Here is a 16,938-nt window from a genome sequence, read left to right as displayed (position 1 = left end):
TTACTTTTTTTATTTCTGTTATTAAACTACAATGACCTAGGCAACATATAAAAAAAAAAGCAATTAATTTGGGTCTCACAGTTTCAGAGGGCGAGTCCATGACCATCATGGCAGGGAGCATGGCAGCAGGCGGGCAGGCACAGTGCTGGAGCAGTAGCTGAGACCTTACATCTGATCCATAAGCATGAGGCAGAGAACAAGTTAACTGGTGTGGGCTTTTGAAACCTCAAAGTCTGCCCCCCCAGTGACACACCTCCTTCAAGGCCACACCTCCTGATCCTTCCCAAAGAGTTCCACTATCTGGGGACCAAGCCTTCAAATAGATGCACCTATGACTGCCACTCTCATTCAAACCATCACAAATGAGCACAGGCAAACACTTTCTAAAAAGGACTCAAATACCACAGAAAACAATCAGACCAAAGGAATGGAATTATATGAAATTAAAAACCTTCTGCACAGAAAAAAAAATTATCAAAATGAAGAAACAGCCTACAGAACAGGAAAAAAAGTCTTTGCAAACTACACATCTGACCAAAGATTAATATATAAGATATTTAAAGATCTATAAAAACTAAACAAATCATCCATGCAACAAATGGGCTACTGAACTGAATAAATATCTCTCAAAAGAAAAAATACAATGGTAAATAAATATTTGGAAAAGTATTCAACATCCTTGTCCATGTGGGAAACGCAAATTAAAGTGCTTTGAGCATCTACCTCATCCCAGTCAGGACCAGTGCTGGAGAGGATGCAGAGAAAAGAAAACTTCACCCTCTGCTAGTGCAGGTGTAAATGAAACAGCCATTACAGAAGCAAATCTGGACTTCCATCGGGAAACTCAAAACTCAGCTACCTAGGACGCAGCTACTCCATTCCTGCGTACATACCTGAAGGTGTCTAAGTCAGCACACCACAGAGACTCATGCAGACCCATGTTTATTGCTGTACTAGTCACAATAGCAAAGACAGGGAACCAGTCTAGATGCCCATCAACAGATGAACGTGTAAAGAAAACGTGATACACAATGGAATCGCTTCAGATGGAAAGAAGATTAAATTATGACATTTGTAAGGAAACTGGCAGAACTGGAGGTCACCTTAGGGAAAATAAGTCAAACCCAGAAGACAAATATTGAACACCTCATCTACAGAATATAGATTTAAATTTATGGGTGTGTGTGTGTGTGTGTGTGTGTGTGTGTGTTGTTCAGGCCATTAAAAATAGAAAGGTGACATGAGAGAGGACATCCTGAGGAAGACAGGACAGCAGAAGGAAGGACCGTGTGGACGGAAGCAGAGTATGGGGGCAGGGTAAGGCCAGTACGGGGAGAAGAGAGTAAAGAGAGTATAATGATTGCTATAACAAAAAACAAACAAAAAAAAAACCATTGCTTTATAGCAGAAACTTAAAAATTAAAAGACTAGCACGTTTTTAAATACAAGCACAACATTCTGGATAGGGGCCCCTACTATAAGAGTTGTTAGGCTACGGAGAGGCACATAGTGAAAGGTGCTTTAGTAGGAAGTAGGAGTCCACAGTTTCACCGTGTCTTGAGTTAACTCTCGTAAGAAGTCTTCGGTAGCAACTCAAAAACAAAAGGTGATTTTCTCCACCCAGGTTTGCAGTGTCTCTTCTGACCACCCACTTCCCGCAACAGCCTCCTATTGGGCCGTGGAGAAATGGAACAGCGGTGAGCTGGGGGCTGCAACCACACGGGCAGGTTCCCACTGCAGCTCTAACTCTGGGACTGTGTAAACTTCGGGTGGTTAGTCACCCTCCCTCAGCCTGCATTGCCTCCACTGTTAGCTGGGAAACCGCAGGTATACTTCATAGAGTCATCGTATGCACTTAAGGGATTCGAGCCATCCACAATTCCTTACTGGAAAGGTCTATGGTCAGGTGTGTTTTGGAATTAAAGAATTTTAGCTTTCAGGAAATGAATATCTAACATTTCAGGAAGATCTGGAACAATACAGATTTGTTTTGGTATGTCTTGAGTGAAAACCCTAAAAGCTAACACTAAAAGGTACAAAAACTAGCAAAGAGACTCATACAGGATCCAGAGAACTTGGAGTAATAAATATGTTAGAACACTGGATTGTTGTTAATAGTTACAAAGCACTATAAATTTCCTTTAAAGAAAGGAATTAATAGATATACTCCAAAAGGCTGAAAAGTGTGGTACACAAACTATCTCTCAATACGGCTGAAAAAATAAAGCAGTGTTGGCTTGGGCTCCAGTAACTCAGGTCGTGTTTACCAACAAATGGGTCAGTAAAAATTCCCCCTTGGTTTAAAGGTTTGTGCATTTAGAGCTGCACAGCAGAGGACATGTACCTGTATTCACAGGGCTCAGGGCACACACAGGAGACCCACTGTTTACCATGACCGTGGCCATCGCTTTCCTCAGTCCTATGCTTCTCAGCATGGAGAGCTCAGTAGAACGAAAGCCCCCACACTAACTCCTCAAAGCACTGAGCATCTGTGGCCACTGCAGTCCTGCTGCTCATCTTAAAATGCTCTTGAGGAAAGCGAGCGAGCGAGCGGCAGTTGAGACGATTTAAGGTGCTTGAACTCTACGTTCCTTGAAGGTAGAGAGTGTGTCTGCCTCACAGAGGTAAAACGGGAATACTGCTTCCTACAAAAATAACTAGAGAAAGAAGCAAACTGGAGTTTTATTCCTTCCTTAAATGACTGTTTATATTTCCCTTTCCTCATCACAGTAAAAAAAAAAAAATCATGAAGGTGCCGGAGAGACACCTCAGTTCAGTGGTTAAGCGCACTATTCTTGCAGAGGACCCAGGTCCATTTTCCCAGAACCCACATGTTGGCTCACAACCACCTCTAATTCCAGTCCCAAGAGATCCAACACCCTCCTCTCCCGACCTCCAAGGGCACCAGACACACGTGTGCTGCACAGGCACACAATGCAGGCACACATTCATGCACATACAATAAAAACAAAGTTCAATGAACCACATAATCCAGACAAGCACATAAAGGAGATTTTTCTTTTGAACTGTAGAAAAAACAAAAGCATCAGAAAAAAAGTTTCCATAGTAAGTATTATAGAAATACTACAAAACATTACAAACCAGGAACACTCAGTACTTCATCAAGGCCTCTACTTTCCTACTTTTTTGTTTGTTTGTTTTGTTTTGTCTTGTTTTTTCAAGACAGGGTTTCTCTGTGTAGCTTTGGTGCCTTTCCTGGAACTCACTTTGTAGACCAGGCTGGCCTCGAACTCACAGAGATCCACCTGCCTCTGCCTCCTGAGTGCTGGGATTAAAGGCGTGCGCCACCACCGCCCGGCTGCTTTCCTACTTTTATCACTGACTGCTACTTTCCTACTTTTTTTGGGGGGGGGGGGCGGGGGGGGTTGGTTTCTTTCGAGACAGGGTTTCTCTGTGTAGATTTGCACCTTTTCTGGATCTCGCTCTGTAGACCAGGCTGGCCTTGAACTCACAGAGATCCGCCTGGCTCTGCCTCCCGAGTGCTGGGATTAAAGGCGTGCGCCGCCGCCGCCGCCGCCACCACCCGGCTACTTTCCTATTTTTATCACTGACTTCATAAAAAGAAAAAATGCTAACAAAATTGTAGTGACTTAAGCTGGATACTGGTGGCATACACCACAATGTCAGCACTAAGGTGGCCTCACGAATGGGTCCCTGCTTTTCTTGAGAGGAAGAAGCACATAAAACATGGAAGAAAACCAAATTTCAGCAAGAGCCACTAAGGTGGAGAGTTTGAGGTCACTGGGCTACACAGCAAGACCCTGTCTCAAAAACGTAACAAATAAGAGGAAGAGAGGGAGAGGAGAGGGAGGGAGGGGAGGGGAGGGGAGGGGGGATGGCATTAGCTGAAGGAGCTAACTCTAAAATAAGCAAAAGCATAGTCTAGGGATACACTGTGAAAAACTGAAGATCAGAAGGAAGTACAATGTTTACTTTATTTCCCTTTATAGCTACCCGGCTCTCAGTCAACAACCACCACAGATGGTCCCAGCACTAGACTGCTCTCTGCTGCTCACAAACCTCGAGGATGAGGCACGCCACCTTTTCCCAAGATTCCTGCCGGCACTTATTGCTCCGCTGGTCCCCACCAAAATGTATGCGAGGCCTGGTCCCCACATGGCAGTGTTAAGAGGGATGGATGGCTTAGCAGATGGGAGGGATGTGGAGGCAGAGCCCTTGTGAATGGATTCACGATTTTCTTGAGAGGGAAAAAAAAAGCTCACGTAAAGTAAATGAAACCGACATTTCAGCATCAGTCACCAAGGCCTAACTGGGACGCCAACCATCCTTATCAGCTATCATCGCGTACGGCTGTCTGTCACCTCGGCAGCCTTACTGGCCAGCTAAAATGTTTGCTCTTCGGCCCTTTCCAGACAGTCTGCCATCCTCTGAGCTAAACTAGAGGTAAGTTTATCTCACCACAGGCAACGTTGGACAATGCCAGGACAATGCCAGGATGCGTGTTCAAAACACATCCTTGAAACCCACAGAAACAAGCTTGGTAAACCCGTCCCTGCCCATGCAGGGTTTTTGTTACAAGCAACAGTGTCAACTCTAACTGCAGGGGGCGAAACAGATAAGAACACCCATCCTTGGCCCAGTCCCATACCAAAACGCTGGGCAGAAAACACTGGGCATCTAAGTCAGACTGTGAAACGTCAGTGATGACACTGGGAATGGAACTCAGAATACCTTCAAACCAGGGCTGAATTTTCCTTTTTTTTTTCCATCCTGGTCATCACCCAGCGTAGATTCAAACGCAGCCCAACATCCAAAAATGTCCAGTGTGTACAGACGAAAGGAACCCAGAGAAAAGAAAGCTTCCTTGGAAAAGAAAAACAAAGCCTGCATTCACAGAGTTTCACTAGAACTCTGCTTTCTCTGACTGTTCCCACCTCAGCCCCGGTCCAGTTGCCCTGCAGGGCCAAAGATCGACAGCAGCAGCTGGGCCAGCTGGGCGGACACCAAAACTCCAAGAGAATGATTCTTCCGAGAAGAGCTATCCTCTCCAGGGCACAGGGTGGAAGCCCACCACTTTTAGTTTTTCTTTTCTTCTAGCTATCGGCTGCCTGATCCCAGACATAGTTACAGAAAATAATGCATCTAAGTAGAGAATTAAATGCCCTAACTTTATATCTTAAAGATATCAAGAGAAGGGGCTTTGGAAAATCAGAAATTATCAGAGAAACTGCAAGAGAGTTATACAACAAAATGCCATATTCTCATTTAAGTGCACACTGAACTGTTGGCTCTGGATCTGACCCTCCACAGCAGTGCCAATGGTCTTGAGGTTTCCCACTCTGGGACAGCTCACTCCCCAGCTTCCAGCCTGGAGAACAGGCTGCACAGACAAACACAAACAACATCATAAAGACCGAAGTGGAACTGGAGACACAGCCCACAGAAGAAGTAGAACAGTTCAATCAACTGCCTGAATAAGGCATGAAAAAAAAAAACCATAGATAGCATCATAACATAAAACAGCTTCAGTGTCCCTTATGGCGTGGCTTGAGACCCAAAGGAGTCAGGATGTTTCAGAGTTTGGAATATTTGCATATACATAACAAGGTACTTTTGGAATGGGATCCAAGTTAAGGCATAAAATTCATTTACATTTCACTTGGACCTTGCATATAAGGTGATCATACATTATGCTTTGTGCATCTGTACAGATGTGGAATTTTCCACTGTGATATCATGTCAGTTTTCAAATTTTTGGATGTTGGAGCATTTCGGATTTCAGATTTTCAGATTAGATATGTTCAACCTATATTCAAGAATGCCCATAACACAACCCAATTTTACTCAGGAAAGTCACCTTGAACAACCAACCCTCATGACATGGGTACCAGAATAATCCAACAACTTAAAAGGGCTACTGTGAGCATCTCCAGGAAGGCAGAATATTCTTGCATGGACTGAAGGACAGTAGATTCATCCTTATCTCACACACACACACACACACACACACACACACACACACACACACACACACACACACACACAGAAATCCTAGCGCTGAGGAAAAAAACATAATGACAAAACTTTAAAATGTCACCAGATGAATGGAATGCCACAGCGGAAGTTGCAGAAAAATAACAGGTGAACTGGATACAGATGAACAGATTACTCAAAGAAACAGAAGAAAAGGTGTGTAACAACAAAGGGAGCCTCCGAGACCTGGGGGGAAATGCCAGCCTATCGAATAGTGACATCATCAAAGTTGCAGAAAAAGGACAAAACTTTAAAAATGCCGACTATAAGTTCTCATATTTGGCGAGAGGTGAATTTACAGTTTCCAGAAATACAGAGTCCACTGCCAGACAGATCATAATCAAACTGCTAAAAACTAGAGACAATTGAAAATCTAGAAGAAAGCAATATATATCAGGCATAATAGTTCTCATAATTACAATTTCTCAGAAGAAACCATGGTGGTCACAGGGCAGAATGTAGAGCTAAAAGAAGACAATGGTCAATACAGAAATCTGTGTCCGTGATAAACAGCCTTTTAAACTGAGGGGAGATGAAAATCTCAGAGGAAGAAAAATGAAGAAATCACTCTTAAATTCCACCAACAAACAGATGTACTAGATGGAATGGACATGTTCTCAGGTGAAAATACCGACCGAAAAAGAAGATGCAAGATGTAGAAATTTGGAACAGGCCTACAATAAATAGAAAGACTGATTATTAATTTAAAAATTTCCTACAGAGGAAAGTCTAAGCCCATACTGCTTACCTGGCAAATTCTTCCAAGTGTTTAAAAAATTCACATCATTCCCTCACAAGCACAAAGCAGAAGTAGAGGGGATATATATCAATACTCAAGATATCTCAAAAAAGGGTTAACATCGCTTATGAAAATAGACATTAAAAGTAGTATCATCAAAGGGCTGGAAAAATGGTTCAGCAGGCAAGAACACTTGCTGATCTTGTAGAAGACCCAGGTTAGTTTCCAGTATCCACGTGATGGCCCACAACTATCCACAACTCCAGTTCCAGAGAACCCGACACCCTCTTCTGACCTCTATGGACACTAGGCACATACATGGTGCACATGCAGGCAAGACATTCATACACATTAAATAGATAATAAAAAATTTTAAATAATCATCAACTAAATACTGGCAAACTGAATTCAGCATGTAAACATACAAACTGTTTGTCCATGGTCAAGTAAGACACATATCAAAAAGATGAGATTACATTCCAAGAGAAAAACGACATAGTGTCCCACACAGATGGCATGAAAGCACACACGGTCTCGACAGGAGTAGAAAGTCATTTGACAAAATCCAGGAATTCCTCATAACAGAACCATTGAGCAAGCCCAGTAACAAGAGGAACTGAGGGGCCTCAGTCTACTGAGGGTCACACAACACTCACAGCTACCTCAAGCTTGATGGGAAAAGACTGAATGTTCCCCCAGTGATGCAGAACAATAAACTCGATGTAAATGAAGTAATAATAACATGTCCGAATAACTCCAAGGAGATCTGTATAAGCATACTATATTCATGAACTGGAAAAACCTGACATATTGAGATATCAATTCTCCCAAATTCATCTGTAGAACAGCTGTGAAAACCGCATCAGGTTTTTAAATTTGATTTTGGTTTAGTTCAGAAAGCAACAAGCAATTTAAAAATCTACGTGAACAGACAAAGGAATTCCCTCTTAAAGTCGGTAAAATAATTGTGAATAATGAGAATACTGCTGAGAACCCGTGCCATCCAGTCTGAAGACCTGCAGCAAGGCTGCAGCAGTCAGTGTTTATTGATGGACGGCGAGATGCAGACCAGGGAGCAGAAATCCAGAGATGAGTCACGATGGCCAAATGATTTTTAACAAATGCTCAAAGACGAGTCATCTGGGAAACACGGCCATGAAACAATTAGAAAGCATAAGAACAGGAAACCCACAAAAGCTCATACAGTCTACAAAACGTCACTCAAAATGGATCCGAAATCTTAACTTATAAACTTAACCATAAAGTTTCCAAGAAGAACACAACACAAAGAATCTTTGCAGTCTTTAATTGTGCAAAGAACACTGAATATGATACAAAAAGTATGTCTGATAAAAAAAAATGAAAGAAAGGAAAACAACTGAAAGCTGTTGCTTTGCAAATACACTGAATGAAGACACACAAGCTCCAAACAACACTTGTCAATCGTGTGTCTGATTAGAAGACCTGGAACCAGGACACGTGAGGGACTCCCCCAGTTCTGCAGCAAGGAGACAAACAAATCAGTGTTTGTTTTTATATATTTTTTCAAGAAAAGGTTTCTCCCTGGCTGTCCTGGAACTCACTCTGTAGACCAGGCTGGCCTCGAACTCACATTGATCCTGCCTCTGCCTCCTGAGTGCTGGGATTAAAGGTACGTGCCACCACCTGGCCTAATTTATTTTTATTTTATGTGCATTGGTTTTGCCCGCATGTATGTCTGTGTGTCAGGGTTGGATCCCCTGGAACTGGAGTTACAGACAGTTGTGAGCTGTCATGTGGATACTGGGAATTGAACCTGGGTCCTCTGGAAGAGCAGCCAGTGCTCTTAACTGCTGACTTATCTCTGCAGCCCCCTAAGCCAGTGTTTGAAGTGGACAAAGGATAGAAGGAGATCCTTCACCAAGGAGGTTGAACAAACGGAAGCAAGTCTGGAATGATGTTCAACAGTACCTATTAGGGAAGCAAAAACTACCACATACTTATTAGAAAAGGTTTAATAAAAAATGTGGACACTCTTGAGAGTTGGAAAGGGTTTTAAACAACTGAAACTCTTATGCATGGCCGCTCTGGGGAAGTTTATATACAGAGTGTATGACCCAGTGATTCCAGTCCTTAAGTGTGAATACAAGAGAAATGAAAAATCAGCATTTCCACAGCAACCTGCATGTTCATAAAAGCTCTGTTCATGACCACCAAAGACTGTAAAGAACACAAATTTCCTTCAACAGATGAATGGTTAAAAGCTAGCACACCCATAAATACAGTCATACTGATCCATGAAAAGGAACTAACAAGTGGCATACACTATTGAGCCTAAGTGAATCTCAAGGGCATTTTGCTGAGTGACTGCATTTGTATGGCATTCTAGAAAAGGCAAATCCATATGACAGCATGCATCACTAGTTGCCAAGGGTTCTGGTGAAAGAGAAGTATGACCACAAAGGGGTGGAATAAATAAATATGGAGGAGCACCACAGAACTGTTATGTATTCTGACTGTGGTGGGAGATTAAAATAATTCATAGGCCACAGCTCAGAGAACTTGGCATGCACACACACACACACACACACACACACACACACACACTTTATGTTAATATTTTAAAAATAAATAAGGAATAAGCCTGGAAGGGCTTATAAGGCAATAATGCCTAAAGGCAGGGAGAGTTACCTGGGTGAGAACCAGGCAAGCTCTCTGCTGTGAGGCAAACACAGCTAGTCTTCTTTCCCAGTGAGGCAGGTGCAGCCAGTCATAAAGGAGAGGTGAGGAGCCGAACACCACTGAGAATGATTTGAAGTGGACACAGTGATGGGCCCATGTAGTGTTGAATGACAGCCCTGGGCCCTCAGGGTTAGAAGCCTTAAATACCTCTTATGCATTGACCTTTTTGGACCTAACCTCTGGAAAGTAACTAATGGGAAAACAGAAAAGGCAACAGAGCATGGGGCTGGAGGCCCATCCTCCAAGGCCACCTTTCACCTAAACTCCATCAGCAAAGCCCTGCCTTGCACCTTGCAATATGGTTGTGGCTAAATCCTTGCTAAGGTTCAGTATCATTCATGGTGTTGGAGACGGGACATAAAAAACATAGTTGGAAGTCTGATATTGATTCATCTTATGAATCTGTAAGGATGAATGCTGACTAGGTCTCTTGGTTTCCAGCTCAGTCTTTTGGGTAGAGCACCCACAGACGACTGCTATATACTCTTCACGGAAAGAGTACCGTGCAGGCTGCAGGAAAACAAAGGTTTGCTCCCAAGCCACTTTGACTCACGCGTCTATCGCACTCCAATATATTTTCCTTAAAAGTTCCTAAGATACAAAGTGCTTTCCAATAACATCATCGTTCAGAATGAAAACTTTAAAGGGGGGGGGCGGTGTTTCCATGCGAGATTAAATGGATGCCTGAGGGTGGGGAGCTGTAACTCTCTCCCTACACTGCAGAACCCTCTCCCACTCCTAAGAGTCCTTGAACTCATCAGGGCATGTTCACAGAGACACTGCTGCCTGGCTGGCAGGAAGAATTCTCCCCAAGTGTAAGGAGGGAGGGGAAAAGAGAAACAACCCGCTGCTGACAGAGTCAGTAACAACAAATCCGGCGACTGCAAAAGCCGTTGACTGGCTTCCAATCTCTGCCCATTTAAATACATACATATATATATATATATATATATATATATATATATATATATATATATATATATTTAGCTTACATAACTTTTTTTTCTGTGACACAATAATACAAAATTCCTGTTTTGAAATACACATACAACTGAGGATTCAGTCAACACATCCGATTCCCTGGTCACGAGCCTGCTATATATATAGGGCTAAATATTACAGAATTTGGGAGCCTAAGTATAGGTGTACATTTGTGTGTCAAGTGGGCAAGGTAGCAAATGATAATCTTAGTACTTAGGAATCTGAGGGAGGAGGATTGACTATACTGGGTTACATAGTAAAGTTCCAGTGTAGTCTAGGTTATAGAGAGGGAGACCCTGTCTCTCAAGAAGTAAAGAACTCTGTGAGTTCGAAGCCAGCCTGGGCTACAGAGTGAGTTCCAGGAAAGGTACAAAGCTACACAGAGAAACCCTGTCTCAAAAAAATCAAAAAGAAGAAGAAGAAGAAGAAGAAGAAGAAGAAGAAGAAGAAGAAGAAGAGGAAGAGGAAGAGGAAGAGGAAGAGGAAGAGGAAGAGGAAGAGGAAGAGGAAGAGGAAGAGGAAGAAGAAGAAGAAGAAGAAGAAGAAGAAGAAGAAGAAGAAGAAGAAGAAGAAGAAGAAGAAGAAAAGAAAAAAACAGTGCTCGCCTTGGCAGCACATATACTAAACTAAAATTGGAACAATACAGAGAGATTAGCATGGCCCCTGCACAAGGATGACACGCAAATTCGTGAAGCATTCCATATTTTTGAGAGAGGAGGCATTCTGCAGGCGAGGGATGTCAAGATCATGATGGGAGGGCGTGCAGAGATGACCGGCCACACTAGTGGAAGCCCATGACCTGTGGATTGGTGGCTGTGGAGCCCCCATGGGACTGGACTAGGCCCTCGGGATACAGAAGACAGTTGTTTGGCTCAAACTGTTTGGGGGGCACCCAGGCAGGGGGATCGGGATCTGTCCCTGGTGCATGGGCAGGCTTTTGGGAATCCGGTGCCTGTGGTGTGACCCCTTGCATAGCCTTGGTGCAGTGGGAAGGGGCTTGGACCTGCCTAGGCTGACTACCCATGGGAGACCTCGATTTGAGGGATGTGGAGATGCAGGGTGGCTTGGGAAAGAGGGCTGGAGGGGGAGGGAGGAAATCTGTGGATAGTATGTGGAGTGAGTAGAAAATTTCTTAAGAAAATAAAAGAACCTTATAACAAGAAAAAAAAAGAAAAAATAATACTATTAAGAGTCATGTTGTGTCAACTGACTTGGGAAGAAATGGTTCTCATGACAAACTCTTCACACAACTATTCCTTTGTAAATATAAATAAATATATAATCAGAGTGGGAATGGGCACCTTATACTGAGGTCTCCATTTCAACCAGCCTAAAGGAGTTGGAGCATGCATGTGAGCAGACTGTCGTCTCTCAGGACAGCTACAGCAGCAGCACCAGTAAGATGCCCCCACATGACCAGCATGCCCCCTGCAGGAGCCTGACCTTCAAATGCAGGAGCAGGCTGAAACACCGGCACTCCTGGAGACTGCAAGCAAGGTGTGAGCACGTAGGGTTGGGTCTAAGTGAACAAAAGCCCCATCTAGTTAGTCAGAAGAGTTAGAATTTTATTAAACCCTTCATTAAAGTAGCTCCACTAATGGGTAGTGAGGCCTGTCTGCATCCGTGTTATGGGTGGCATTATTTTAACTTTTATCTGAAGCTGAGGTCACCGAGCCACGGCAGCTGTTAGTGTCCCTGCCTAAATGCACAGGGAGACAGCTTGATGGAACCTGCAAGTAGCTGGTAATGTGGCCAGGAAGTTTCCACAGACCCAGCAGCTGCTGCTCACACAGGTGGAACATTCCTTCCTTGAGCCTGGGGATGCTTCGTCACTTGGAGGTGTCTATGCTGGGGACTCACACAAGAAAGAGCCACTGACCTGAGCAAGTCTGGGGTTTGTGATGGCAGATATTTCATGAGAAAGTTAGGTATGACAGATGGCTATACCCCTAGCTCTCTGAAGGCTGAGGCAGGGAGATGACAAGAGGAAGGGTGACGGAATAGACAAGGACATGGTGTGAGGGAGAGGAGAGAAAAGGGAAGTGAAGGGACAGAAGGAGGGAGTTTGAGGAGAGAGAAAAGCAGAGGGGGAGGGAAGAGGCGGGGAGGCTACATTCTGTTACATTTAGCATGGTGATTCTAAATTCAGAGTGAAGGATACTTAAGAAAAGGCAGATCCCCCTCCCCGATACCAAGAACAAACAAACAAAAGGAAATTCTCTACAAACCGAATAGAAGCAGAAGAATCCTTCCTATCAGTAGACGAGGGCAGTGTGGACTGCTCCTAACCCAGCTGCAAAAAAAAAGGGAATTCACTAACAAAATCCCATGCATTCTCACTCACAAGCCCCAAGCTGGAGAGAAGATAGGGGAAGTGGTTGGTCTGCAGGTTACAAAGGAACCCGCTATTTTTCTTCTGCTGAGCGGACACACTGTCAAGATGCCTTCTAAATATTTATGTTTATACCCGTAGACACAGGCCTTGGTCAGGGAATCTTCTCTGGGCAGCGGGCAGTGGGCAATGGAGAGAAGCAGAACTTGTCACACACAGTGCTGGGCATAAGAGACTGTGTGCTCAGCCCCAGACAGGACATCTACATTAACCTCCCCATTATCAAGGCTCAGGACACACTGCAGAAGACGACAACGACTATAATCTCCGGAGGATGGGGAGGAGGGCTGTGACATGCTGTGTTCTGGACAGGACCTGGCGGCCACTATCATGAACTAACAGCAGCTGTTTTGCTACTTGCACAAGACCTACGTAAGTCAGTTCAGATGCAGTCTTGGTATAGATGGCCGGTGCCACCTCCAGGCCCCAGCCCCCGCTGAAGAGCTATCCTGGTGATGATGGTCTACAATCCTGGTGTAGGTGGCCTACAATCTTGGTATAGATGGCCTATGCCACCTCCAGGCCCCAGCCCCCACTGAAGAGCTATTGGTGATGGAGCATTGCTGGAGGAGGGAGAATCTAGTTTTGCTCTCCTTTGGTTCGGGTTTTTTGTTTGTTTGTTTTTTGTTTTTTTTTTTTGTTTTTTTTTTTTTTGAGACAGGAGCTCTCTACGTAGCCTTGCCTGTCCTAGAGCTTATGATGATGAAAGCCAGGTCATACTGGCTACAAACACGAGCTTCTGGGCCCATCTGGGTCTGCCTGCATCAGTCTGAACTGGATAACCGAGGCTCAGGACCGGATGTGATGTCTTCTGAAGGCTTCCTAAAGGAAGCTGGAAAGCCACAGTGCCAGCAGGTGGAAGGCAGGCCAGGCCCAGAATCTCCAATCTGCCTAACTCCAGGAGGCACCAAGCCTCTGGAAAGTCACTGTGTGCCCTTGGCCAAGGAAAAGACCTCAGACCCGTGCTATTTGAGTATGCATCAGCACTAAGCTGAGGGGGAGATTTTTTTTTCTTGGATTGAAATCTGGCACCATGGGGCGTAGGACCAACCTAAATGTATTTCCTCAACTATGAAAGCAGTCATCTAATTAAAATTCAGCCAAAATCAGTGAGGAGAACTATATGTTCATCAGTTTAAGATGTTTTTTGGCACAGAACCCCCCCCAAAAAATGTAACTTTAAAGAAAATTTGGCAAACAATTAGGGACTTAATCACGTTGTCTTGATACCTTTTCAAACATTTTTAAACAGAAATGATATCATTGCCATAATTATATTTATTTCAGAGGGGGGCTGACTAAACAAATTTCAGAACATATTTCCATTCCCAAGTTAAGGAAGTAATTGCTCATTTAAGTAAAAAAAAATGCTTTGGGATCTTCTTATTTAAATATCTATAAATCTAAAATCTGTATTTTCCTCTCCATTCTTCTCTCATAACCTTTCAGGCATGCCAGCTTCCTATGGGCCATGAGACAGCTCATGTGGCTGTCCTTAAGAAGCCGTACAATGAAGATTGGTAGAGACACCCCTGAGAAGTCAAAAATGACCTGCAGCGCACATGGAAAAACAGCCAGTCGCAAAGAACAAGTAAGGAATTACCCAGCATTCTGAGCCCATGTTACATATCCATGGAGAATCTTCCAAATGAGCCATGAAATAAACATCTTCAAAGAAACTGGCAGTGGGCAGGTCACACAGTGGCCTGAGCCAAACCCAGAGGAAAGCCTGCTAGCTATGACAAGTCAAGAATGCACTGTGGGAGGTTCACCCAGCCTCCAGGGGTGCCTGGTGGTGAACGGGGAAGTCATGTTCTTCTTCAAGCCTTCCCCACAGCCCCAAGGTCACTTACCACCACTACTCACTACCTTTGAGTTTGGGGAACCACAATACATGGAGGGGAGCAGGATCCAGGACTCTTCACGGCCTGCTTACCAGGGTCACAGGCCTATGTGTAGATGGAAGGTTGGCCACCCAGCCTCATTGTTCTTGCCTGTCTAGGCCAGCACATCGTACAGTGCTCAGGCTCCATGCAGCCAGTCTCCCATTTCAAGTCTCATATTCTTTAATATTTTATCCTATATAGTAGACATGCAGAAATGCTCAGGAGGAAAAAAAAATCTGAGTATTTGAAGGTAAAAGGACTTTTCCACCATAGTAGTTTACTCCAAGGGCTAAGGGGAATAGACAGTGCAAGAATACCACTAGGAGATGATCTGCTGGCTCAGATTTCATGATATCATCAGGATCTCTGCAGATCACTTTTGAGCTAGTTCCAAGGAGAGTGCCTGAATGGCCAATGGAGAATATTTCTGTGTCAATTTTTAAAAATAAGGAGCTATTGGTAACTAATAGATGTTGGAAAAAGGAAAGTTAGTTTTAGTTAAGGTTGTGGCCCCTAGTGAGTCAACCACGCTCCCATGGAAGGCCACATATCTGAGAGTATATGGCCAACATGCACAGCACTTGATGAGTTAAGAGAATAAAAAGTTAGGTGGGTAGGGAAGGGAGCACTGATCTGGGAAAAGTCGAAGGAGGGGTGAGGGTACTTCATTCTCAAAACAAACAATGATAAACGTGATATTGAGAGAGTCAACTTTTAAGGAATCATGTAATTCTGAAGTTTTCAAAGTTTAAATAACATTACTTATGGCAGCCCTCTTTAGAGTAAGCAGTAAAGACCTGTGTCTCAGGTAGCAATGCATTTAGGGTATAATACAGAATCTTCTCAGAATCACCCACACTAGAAATCCCAAAAAAGTAAGAATTTCTCCCCAGGGCTCTCCACACCAAGTCCAACAGCAGAAGAGGCAAGACTAGAAATCCAGAGTTGGGTTAACTCTCCCCTCCCACATGATCTTAAAGGCAAAGATACACATCCATTCTAATGCCTGTGTCGTTCCCATCTCAAAGTCAATAAGTGCGTCTAAATGAAAGCACATCCAAGTTAAGACAATTAGGCTACGTGAACGAACATAAGGCATTGTGAAATCAGTGCATGAGAAAAACAAAACCGGGGTCCCGAGCTGTCCTTCTGATTTGGAGTGCTAAATCTCACGGCATCAGTGAGATGGCATGTGCATTTTAATTTAATTTATATTTTTTTCTCATTCTTAAAGCCAGACTCTACATGTTTTAAAACAGCACAAAGATTTGTGAAACCCTGTAAATAACCAGACTTCTAAAGAATGTTCTACTATCTGTTCCTCTACCATTAATAGCTCAATACCCCACACATCACATTTTTTTTGTTTTGTTTTGGGTTTTTTGTTTGTTCATTTGTTTTTGTTTTGGTTTGGTTTTTTGGTTTCTTTGTTTGTTTTTTTCTGAGATAGGGTTTCTCTGTGTAGTTTTGGTGCCTGTCCTGGATCTCACTCTGTAGCCCAGGCTGGCCTTGAACTCACAGAGATCCACCTGCCTCTGCCTCCCAAGTGCTGGGATTAAAGGCGTGCGCCACCGACACCCGGCTCCACACCACTTCCTTTTATGAGTGATACTTATCAAATCCAACAGAAACCTCAATGAACGCCAGCTGTATTCTAAGCAAGGACAGCAGATGTGGCTTCCTCTGTAAATGCAAAGGATGCCACCCTGGTCATGGGCCCCAAATGGGGACACTCAGGCAGCATCTACCATGAGGGTCTACTCTATAGGCGAATTCATTTTTATGTCTCTACATAAATTGCATTCTTATTTCTGAACACACAAATTAGAAGGGAGAGAAATTACAAACAAGAGAAAGATTTAATAATTGGGAGCAGGGGAGATGGAAAGAGAAATCTGATGACATAGGACCAGAAACAAGAATTAGCCAATCCAAGACTCCACAGCCACCAACTGTAGGGCCCAGCAACGGGCAGCCCCTGCAGAACCCCCGGGGTTCCAACAGTGACCCTGTAAGCTGGAGACAGCAGATGGCCACATGCCAACCTGGCTACCTCTGAGGGCAGTGAACTGTGTGGTCTACTTCCGAGTTTTCTTCCAAAATGGCTTCAAAATGGTGTGTGCATATGTGTGTTGTTTACACTGGGCAAGATTCAGCTCCTGCACTGTGGAAAATTCAGTGTTCTAGAAGGATCGATCCATGAA

The 16,938-nt window shown here is 43.8% G+C and overlaps 1 protein-coding gene and 1 non-coding gene across 13 annotated transcripts in view; one reads left to right on the top strand and one right to left on the bottom strand.

Moving 5' to 3' along the window:
- Cacna1d (calcium voltage-gated channel subunit alpha1 D) overlaps positions 1-16,938 on the bottom strand; it is a 301,997-nt gene that overhangs the window by 232,254 nt on the left and 52,805 nt on the right. The window lies entirely within an intron of this gene.
- On the top strand, positions 11,054-11,164 carry LOC128108130 (U6 spliceosomal RNA). Its single transcript, XR_008217338.1, has one exon. It is a non-coding gene; the product is annotated as a U6 spliceosomal RNA (small nuclear RNA).

Source organism: Peromyscus californicus, unplaced genomic scaffold, assembly GCF_007827085.1.
Source record: "Peromyscus californicus insignis strain IS unplaced genomic scaffold, ASM782708v3 Scaffold_12__1_contigs__length_115047231, whole genome shotgun sequence".
NCBI lineage: Eukaryota > Metazoa > Chordata > Mammalia > Rodentia > Cricetidae > Peromyscus > Peromyscus californicus.
Note: the sequence above shows the minus strand (reverse complement) of the source record. Positions and strands in the feature narration are given on the sequence as shown.